The sequence below is a fragment of the Parasteatoda tepidariorum genome, chromosome 9, assembly GCF_982258835.1.
Source record: "Parasteatoda tepidariorum strain Cologne lab strain chromosome 9, Ptep-v5.0, whole genome shotgun sequence".
Classification (NCBI taxonomy): Eukaryota; Metazoa; Arthropoda; class Arachnida; order Araneae; family Theridiidae; genus Parasteatoda; species Parasteatoda tepidariorum.
Window position 1 is genome coordinate 25889966 of NC_141763.1, and position 11318 is coordinate 25901283.

An 11318-nucleotide genomic window follows, 5' to 3' on the forward strand; every position below is an offset into this window, starting at 1 on the left:
TCCTAATTGCATAGACTCAGATTGAAGTAAATGCGTTTATCATAATAAAAATTGCCAACCATCGTAAGAATTAGTGTGTAGAAATTTTATTAATATTTATTTTACAAATGAAAACTTGTAACTTTTTATTTTAAAAATATAAAAAAAATACTCTGTTATTACGGTGTTAGTTAATTTCCCGCGGTCCTTGAAAAATTTTGAAAGTGGTAATAAATTTAAGGTGATGCTACAATATATATTTTTATTTTAATACAGTCAAACCTCGATATCTCAAACTTGAAGGGAGAAAAAAAAAATTCGAGATATCGAAAATTCGAATTATCGAAAATCGCATGTTATCGATGGTAGCATAAAGAAAAATGCTCTTTACATAATTTCCTTACTATTCCATATTTATTCTAAAAACACTTTTTACTCTTAAAAAGATTCAACTGTTGTTTGCTTTAGAGATGTGTAGGAAAGTTTGTCTGTAACACTTTCTAAGTGGACTATGGCTTTAAATGTCTCCTCTGACATATTCGGCTGCCTCTCAATAAATCTCCTTACAGTGTCCACTGCAGAAAGTGCTTGTTTGTTAGTAACATTGGGCGGTAAATCTTCGATTTCCTCATCCTCTTCTTCTGACAAGAAGCTTTCGTTTAAGCGATGATATCATTGTCATCCCACTGACCACACACTGTTACTGCATCATCTATCTACTTTTACAAAATCATGAAATTCCATGTCATCAAGCTTCATGAGTCCGGTCAATCTGTTCCAATCATTTTCGGTGCAGTTTTCAGCAGAATTAACGATATTTTTTTTTTTTTTACTACTTTCGTGATCTTTAATGAATCCAGACTTCTTAAAGCCATTCATTATCGTAGAGGAAGATACATCATTCCATGCCTTGTCAGCGATTCTTAAAATTTTTTATTTTTTTTGGAACATTTGTTTAATTTTAGAAAAAAAAATCTACACTATTTATGAAAAAAAATTCGAGTTATTGAGGATTTAGAAAAAAAAATTCGTGAAATCAAGTTTTTTTTAACATTGAGTGTATAGGAAATTTGAAGGGAATTTTTTTTTCTTAGAGATATCGAAAAATTCGTAAAATCGAGGTTATGTATATCTTTTTATCGTTCAGTGCTGGAATTTCCATGCATATATATATATTTTTTATAAAACAATTGTTAATGGTGGCTACACAAAAATTGAAATTTGTTTTATTTGTGTTAACTCTTTTTAAAATTCTCAAGGACCGTGGGAGCCCTGATTTATCATGTAGATTCCACTCTATACAATCGTATGAGGAGATTTTGCTAAGTCGTAATAAAATAATTACTACGGCAGAGAGGCCTCAAGGGTAACAGTAAATATAAAAAGTGATGATTAAGGAGCAAAAATCTATATTAAGAAATTAAACTTAGTGACGTAATCTCGTTAATTTAATTTTTGTGTCTATAATATAAAATTATTAAATATATATGCTGACTGAATGATACAATTTTAACGGAGTGCATATGCTAAGGGGATATCTGCTCCTTCATCTAAGTTTTAAAGGAAGGTGAGAAGGGTGGTGAAGGGGTTAACATATGTTAAGTCTCAATTGGCGAACATATTACAAATAATACAAAGTACGGGATATATATTTATACATCTTACACGCAATCGCAATGGAATAATCAAGTCCTAGTCCTAGTGTTCTGATTTTATTGGGCACCTGGGCCGCGAAGCGGCCCCTATCCCATTCATCTGGAATTTTATAACAGTTTTGGTTGAGCAATGAGGTGAGCAGGCAATGGAGTTGCTTTTATGAATGTTTCAAGCTCTTTGCTTGAATAACTGAAAAAGAATCAAAAATAAATTGAGCAGCTTGCTCTAAACTGTGTTTGTTTGATTTTGGAGTTGTTCAGAATTGTATCAGCATGAGTAAACGTTATTTTCAGAAAAGTTGATGAAATTATTTGTCTTGATAGTTATGATATGAGGCGTCGGAGGTGAAATGTGCAGCTATTGGTCTGTAGTTTTTATCTTTGATATAATTTTCAAATTTAAAGATTTCATTAAAATTTGCTGTTTTACATTCTATGGCTTTATCGAAAAAATCTGCATTTAGCTTGTATATATGCTGTGATAGAGTTGGTATTTTGAGATCTGCATGTATATTGGTATTCCGGATGAACCATCTTGCACAGGTTATTTTTCTAAGGATCTTGTTTTGGCATTGGTTTAATTTCTTCAGTAGATGTTGAGGTATCGTTGTCCAGGCAGGTGAGGCATAGGTAAGTATTGGGCGGATCATTGGTGTATATAGTAGCTTCTTTAGTTTAAGTGACATATTCTGATTATATATTAATGGTTGTATGGCTATTATTGCTGCATTTGCTTTATCTATTGTGCTTTTGATGTGATCATTCCAGGTGAGTTTGCTATTGATTATAAGGCCAAGATAATTTGCTTTTTTAACTATTGGTATTGGTATGTTGAACATTTTTGGTTGAAGTTGTGGAAGTATTTTAATTCTTCTTTTTTGTATAATTAATATTTGTGATTTTCCAGCATTTACTGCAGTTTTCCATTTTAAGCACCAGTCTTCTATTTCGTCTATATGGTCTTGTAGTTTTTGAAGAGCATGATTTGGGTTTCTGGATTTAATAATAATACCGGTATCGTCTGCGTAATAGGCTGTTATGCTGTTATAATCGGCTTTGTTTATAGGAAAATCATAAGTGTATAATATGTATAATATCGGTCCCAGAATGCTGCCCTGTGGTACTCCGGCTGTGATGTTTCTCTTTGTGGATTTTTTGTTTTTGATGGTGATTTGAAATGTTCTATTAGAAAGATAGCAGGATAGGAGTTTGATTATGCCGGGTGGAAAATTCAGCTGTATGAGTTTATATATTGTACCAGTGTGCCATACTTTATCAAATGCTTTGGATATGTCAATCATCAGGAAGGCTACTGTTTCTTTATTTATGATTGCTCTGCCAGTATAGTCTATTATTCGGAGTAACTGTTTGGTGGTATCTAGTTTTTGTCGGAATCCATACTGTTCGTCGGGGAGGGCTGTAAGAAGTGGTTTTATTCTATTGTAGATGATTTTTTCGTATATTTTTCCAAGTATGTTAAGTAGACTGATTGGGCGATAACTCTCAGGGCAGCTTGGGTTCTTATTTTTCTTGAGAAATAGAATGACTGATGCGTTTTTCCAGATTTGTGGGTAGTAATTATGAGCAAGGCAGACATTAAAAATATGCGTGATTTTGCAGATGTAGTTGTTTGGTAATAGTTTTATCATCTTATTCTTTATCCCGTCCTCACCTGGAGCTTTATTGTTTTTCAGTTTTTGTATGATGCAGCTAACTTCTTGATTATTGGTTGAATTTATTGTTTCTGGGATGAGGTGTTCAGTTTGAAAATTATTAACTTCTTCTGTGATGATATTGTGATGATTTTGGTCAGAGTTGATATTTGGTGAAAATTGATTTTGAAGTGAATCTGCGAATATTTCGATTTTTTCTGATATTGTGTAAGCTGCGCCTGTTGGTCCATTTATTGGTCTGTCTATTTGAGGAGTTGTTTTCAGTTTCTTGGCCATTTTCCATATAGAGTTGTTGGTAGTGCAGAGGGAGGCGAGGAATAATCAATAAGGCTCATATTTTTATTATAAATAATTTGAAATGTGAATTATGCTGGTAGTTTTTATTAAAATATTAAGCAGATTAAATTAATGCAATTGAATTAATAGTCTCTACCACTTTATTCATTTTTAGTCGCCCGTGGCAAAGCTATACTGAAGAACGAATTTTTTATTTTACTTGTACTTGATCTTACCTATTTCGGGTGAAGAGATATCAAATCTAAAATAAGTTTTGTTCCGAAAGCTACTGAATTTTCAAAATGGCATTTCAAGTTTAGTTAATTCCTACACTGAATGTACAAGGTTCGAAGGAACGTTTAGGTTTTAATGCATACATATACACTTGTCCACTTAAATGAAAATGTAACATATGATGTTAAAGGATTGCATTATGAACTGAAATGTGTTCTTTCTGCCTTCCCTTCCGTACCAGAGAAGTAAGGACATTTAAAACACACTCAAGCGAATTTTTAAAAATGTCCTGGTTGGGGCCATATTAAAAATTGCATATAAATTAAAGCTTGTACATAGAAATTTATTGCTAATTTAAAATTAGCGACCCGAAAATATCTAAGATCCGTTCAAAAATCTCATGCAAGAAAAAAAAATTAATTTCCTTAATGTTATCTTTCACATAATAAAAAATTGCTCTTCATTTGAACGTAAAAAAATGTATCCCTCGATGTTACCCATTGGAACATAAAAAAAATATTTCTCAATGTTATCCATTTAAACAAAAAAAATACATTTCCCTCATTTGTTATCCATCGAAACATAAAAAATGTTCCTGCAATGTTATCCATTGGAACATAAAAAAGTTCCTCAATGTTATCCATTCAAGCATAAAATAATGTTACTCAATGTTATGCATTGGAATAAAAAAATATATCCCTTAATGTTATCCATTGGAAAATAAAAAATTGTTCCTCAATGCTATCCATTCAAGCATAAAACAATATTACTCAATGTTATGCATTGGAATAAAAAAATATATCCCTTAATGTTATCCATTGGAACATAAAAAAATTGTTCCTCAATGTTATCCATTCAAGCATAAAATAATATTACTCAATGTTATGCATTGGAATAAAAAAATATATCCCTTAATGTTATCCATTGTAAAATAAAAAATTGTTCCTCAATGCTATCCATTCAAGCATAAAATAATATTACTCAATGTTATGTATTGGAATAAAAAAAAATATCCCTTAATGTTATCCATTGGAATATAAAAAAAATTTTCCTCAATGTTATCCATTCAAGCATAAAATAATGTTACTCAATGTTATGCATTGGAATAAAAATTATATCCCTTAATGTTATCCATTGGAAAATAAAAAATTGTTCCTCAATGCTATCCATTCAAGCATAAAACAATATTACTCAATGTTATGCATTGGAATAAAAAAAAATAACCCCTAATGTTATCCATTGGAACATAAAAAAATTGTTCCTCAATGTTATCCATTCAAGCATAAAATAATATTACTCAATGTTATGCATAATAAAAAAAATATTCCTTAATGTTATCCATTGGAACATAAAAAATTGTTCCTCAATGTTATCCATTCAAGCATAAAATAATATTACTCAATGTTATGCATTGAAATAAAAAAAATATCCCTTAATGTTATCAATTGGAAAATAAAAAATTGTTCCTCAATGCTATCTATTGAAAGAATCGAATGTAAAAGTCAAAAATAACTCAATTCCATGTTATTGCATTTTTTACGCAATACAAATTTAAAAATGTGAAGAAAAGAAAAAAGAGTCCCGATCCACACTTTAAAGGAATTATGTTTAGAATATTACTTAAAAAGAAATCCTGTGTTCTGGCGAATATCATTATTTCCTCGAGTCATTTCGTAAAAGGTTTAATGTATAGTCAGCGATTAGGTTTTTAACCCTAATGACGTAACAGCAAAAAACAATTACATTAAATCAAAAGTAAAAAAACAAGTTCCTTTCTCTTTAATTAAAGGCTTGTTTACCTTTACTTAGGATAACGGTGAAACAGTTCCTGAATCAGGATAGGTCGAAACCTTGGCGTGGTTTTCCTATTTCGTTACCAACTGGATGACACTAAATTTGACTTGGCGACAATCACCGAGTTATTTTATTTTAAGAGGCTGTTTACTTTTGTGAGAGAAAAAAGGTTATAAAGAGGATGGGAAAATTATTCCCCACTTACGAAAAACACTTTAAGGTCACTGTAATGAAGAGTTATAAGTATTTATGCAAATAAATGAAAATGAATACCTAAATTTAACTCTTTATGAGTATTTTCACCTTGACCTCAAGAATATGTTCAGCATAAATTTTAAAACTGAGTGTAACGTGGGTAGATTTTCATTGTGTTATGTATTTCTTTTTCAGACGTTTGAATTATATCGTTTTACTACTGATATCTTAATTTTAAAATATTGCTGTTTTATAGTTTACAAAAAATAAAACAATGATAGCTGATGCTCTCTTCATGAGAATATCTTTTTTTCAGCCTTATAAGGCTGTTTGTACCCCGGAAAGAAAGAGATAAGGCTGTTTTTAAAATCATTTTCTTTTTAGGTTTATTAAAAAGGAAAGTTAAAGAGTCTACTGAACTGAACTGGATGAGAAAATATGAGAGCCTGAGGCTGCTTGCGGCCAATTACCCGTTCATCCTGATCTTGCTTGATGTGGTGGTTTGATGAGGTGGTGGTAATGCAAATGGAGTATTCTTGTTAAACAGATGAGCGTTAAATTATGATTATGTAGTTATACAATGTAGTGATAAAATCATAGAGTAATAAAATAATATAAAATTAATGTCATACTCGAATAAAAGCTCAACTTGAACGAAAATAAAGCTTGATGATGAAGCATTGTGCTTACAGTATGATGAAGAGGAGATTATGTATACATTATTGATGCTTTGAATATGATGCGTCACTGCAATTCTGCCATAGTATGCAGTTGCAGAGATGCCACGGGCGTCTAAAACTGTAAAAAAATGGTTGAAACTAAATTAGTTTTAAATTATTTATATTCCTGTTAATTATTTAATAGTAATTACAGCTATGATTTACATTTCAAATTGTTTATATTCAAAACAAAATCAGTTTTATTGGTGCCTACTTTAAATTATAAAATTAAAAAATATATGTTCCAGAAAAAATAGCAAATTTTTGACCACTTTAATTAAAATTTGAGCTTTAATAAGGCACAGGCAAAACTTACTGCGTTTTTAGACGCATATGACAACCCTGCTGCAGTCTACTGCGTTTGTTTCTCATTAGGCTTTCAACTGAGAAGTAGACTGCGGAGGAAAGGAGTAGGTTAATGTAAAGTTAATGTACATGGAAACGGAAGAGTGCAAAAACTGGTATATATATATATATATATATATATATATATATATATATATATATATATATATATATATATATATATATATATATATATATATATATATATATATATATATATTCTTTATACGCTTGTGAATTCAGGAATTCAGACAAAATAACAAACAAAAAAAAACTATTCTAAAAACATCATTTTAAAAATGTCTGTAGCTTTTCAAACAAACTAACTTTAAGTCCAAACACCTGAAATAGTTTAGACCAAGTACTATGTGTGACCCTGTGTGATTTTAACAAATCAGGACAACAGTAGAATTCGAACCCGCTACCTTTACGCTGCCCACAGTCTGTTTGGTATTAAATATATTTTTTTTACTTGAAGTGGTTGACCAATTAAAAAAACCTAATTGCATTGAAATAAATGTTTAAAAAAAAAAAGAATTTTGGCTGAACGACCCGAATCGAATTAGTCCCTTAAATTCTTTTTTCAGTGTTTTCTTAATGTTTTTTTCTGATGCTTTTTCAGGGCTATGTTGTTCCTGTGCTTCTTTTTTCCTGTGATTTAGCACTAAGTTTACACTTCATTTAAATATTTCATTGGTATTCATTTATATGCTGAATAAATTTTTAAAAAAAATTAATCATTAAACACACAATTTCTGTTAAAGATTGTTCAGTTATTTGCATTCTCTAATTTGCTCCAAACAGAAAATAATATTTTATGTCTTGAAAATCACTTAAAATAAATTTTCATTTAAATAAACGTTAAATAAATAGCTTCCTGTAAGATTTCCAACTGTGACGTCAATTGTCCCGCTGCCAATATCGTTGAACGCGAGGCGAAAGAAATAAAATTAATAATTTTATTTATAGAAGTGGCTGCGCGTGTGTTCTGTTTTGAAAGAAAGGAAGGTTTTTGAATACAATGGTTCGGGTGCGATGTCTGTTTTTAAATCTTTGTTAGTTTAAACATTATTTGATGGGTTACTTAATTGAGTCGAAATAAAACTGCCAAAACGTCAAGCTCTTATTGTGAGATTTCTTTTCTCTCTGGGAAATCTGATTACCGAACCCTCTAATTAAATCAGGATTTAAAAAGAGCTTTAATAAAAAGAAATTATGATTAGAAAGGGAAAAAATTTAACGCACTCGGAACTATTATAGAAGGAATTTTTACATTTTAACGAAACGAATATTAAAAAACTTTCAGAGTAAAATTTTTAAACTAAAGTATAGGGGAATAGTAAACATTTCAAACAACTATATTCAAAAGTTGCTAATCTAAAAACATTTTTGATGGTCAATTATACCAATTTTCGTATCCATACCTCTGGGGGTGCTGAATTGGAGATGGATCGTTCTCTGGATCAGGTAATAACGATCTGTGAATGAAAGAGTGGAGTATGATTCGGTCCTCCCTGTAAAATGGGCTGTGGCGTGTGTATGGTTAAAGTTATATTCTTGACCATAGATGGCACCACTGAAAAACAAGAAGCTCACCCTCTGCCCCTAAATTAGTTTATCTTCACCTGCTGGTATTGACATGTGGCATGCCAATTTTATATATATATATATATATATATATATATATATATATATATATATATATATATATATATATATATATATATATATATATATATATATATATATATATATATATATATATATATATATATATATATATATATATATATATACATATCAAAATGTAGAGAAAACAAGGGAAAAATTACAGAACAATGAAAAAAGGGGAAAAAAGAAAAATATTAATAAAAATAACTATAACAAAAAACCGGAAAAAAAGGACAAAAAATTTTAAAAATCCGGAAAATAAGGGATAAAATTTTTTGTCCTTTTTTCTGGTTTTTTGTTATTTTTATTATTATTTTTCTTTTTTTTTCCTTTTTTTCATTGTTCTGTAATTTTTCCCTTGTTTTCTCTACATTTTGAACTTATTTTATGAGTTCTATTTACTTGCAGCTTATGCGCAATAAATAAAACTTATGGTTTTTCTTATCTTTTCCGTGTTTTCTTGTTTTTCTTGCTATATATATATATATATATATATATTATATATATATATATATATATATATATATATATATATATATATATATATATATATATATATATATATATATATATATATATATATATATATATATATATATATATATATATATATATATATATATATATATATATATATATATATATATATATATATATATATATATAGCAGGATATAAGTAAGTTTCAGTAAGAGGGATTTATCTTTATTATAAAATATATCATAGAAAAATTATTTATTTTTATCATCATGGTTAAATAGAGCCTTGCATGAATCTGACGGTTGTTATAGTAACGCAACAGATGGAATATGACGTCATAAATTTTTCACATAAAAATAAGTGTCACTAATCGATATGCTTCAATAATATCAGAGTTTTATTATCTAGTTCAATGAACATCAATGAAACAGCATAAATGCCATTTTTTTCTGTCTTTGCAATTACACAAATACGAAGAGTGATTCGAAGGAACAAAAAAAAAAAAAAAAAAAAAAAAAAATGGAATAATTAAACGAAAGAACTGATTTTTTTTTCCTTTGCATAGTGTGACAACATATACATCGATTCTTAATCTGAATCATTTGAAATAAGTCATAGTGGTAGTTACGATTGATTAATTAAAGAAATTATAAATAAGTTAAAATTAATCAGTTTTTTCCACCACTTTTTGCAATTTTAGTCACTCGTGGCCTATGAAATATGCATATGATTTGAAATAAAGTGGATATTATTTAAAAAATCACAATTAGATTTTTAAAAAAATGCATCTATATTCTTAATGTATCGAAATGAACACTAATATCTCATTTCTGAAAGATAAATCATAAAAATGGAATTCAGGGATGTGTTAATTTTGCGATCGGTGCGGGTCAACACCTCCTAGAAAAGAGTAGGACCCTGCACGGGTTACCATAAATATCCTTTAGAAGTCCAAACGTAATGACATATTTCGTATTTTCAACCACTGCGCAGCTTAGTACCCCGAATGTAATGACATCTTTCTTATTTTTCATCTACTGCGCAGTTAACTTCGTCACATCGGACTACTAAATTGATCCGTGCTGAGGCCTTCCTTATTCTAGTAGGTGTTGTGCGGGTGAGGAAGAGCCAGATGTCAGTCTGCCAAAATTTGTCAACACCACTTTAATAGGCCTAATTAACCCTTTCGCGCCGACTGTCACAAATACGTGCCAGCATAAAACCGTATCAATCAGGGTAAAAAGATAAAACTGGTAATCAAAGTATTTCTTTAGCAATTTATTTGTGGTCGGAGTTGTAATTGTTTGATTTATTTAATTCTTTATTACTTTGTTCAAAATAAAACTATTTAGTTATACTTTGAACTAACATTGATTATATATATGATTAAACTAACAATAATTAAAGTAAAAGCAAAATAAGTCTATCAAATTAGCAACGACTACATATAAGTTACCGTTTTTTATTTAAATACAACTTGATTCTGATTTTGCACGAATGCTTTTCTGAATCACCCGTCCCCAATAGTCTATCTTAAAATCCAAACTGATTACCGAAGTCGACACTGTTTAAAGCTGATCCAAGTTTGCTGTACATGAGCAATACATACTTGCCAACTTTTACGCATTTGGCGTAAAATTTTAATTTCATATTTAAAGTGGTAGTAAATATATACTATTTTTTCTTTTATAAACTTAATTTTTAAATGATTTTGATCACCACTATTCTTAAAAAAATTAAGCACATATATTAGTATGCGTTACTATCATGGCTGTCAGCTTAAGTTTTTTCAAACACAACTTATTTTTTTGCTTAAAATTGAAATTTTGATTCCATTTTAATACTAGTAGGAAAATGATAATGGAAGGGATTAAAAGTTGGCAGGTATGGCAATTAAAAATTTATATAATAAAAGTGTTTTTACTTTATTTTAAGAAGTGGTAATAAAGAATTATACAGCTTATTATTAACATTATTTTATAGATTAAAATACACTGTAAACCTATAAATAATTACATTATTTTATCGATTAAAAAAGTTAATACAGAGGTTGAAGCCTCCTATAAAAAATTAAAATCAGTATTTTCTTTAGATAATCATACAAAATTAATTAAAGTTCACAAAATACTTAATTTTCTCATTTAACTCTATTAAAAAAATAACAGTTTTAGAACTAAATATTGTTGCTAGTATTGTTTACTTAACGTGGTGGTTAAAATATCTTGATCAAACAATAAACGAAAGAACCATAACTCTCTAACCCCTATTTTACTTTGATTAAGAGTCTTCGAGGTCTGC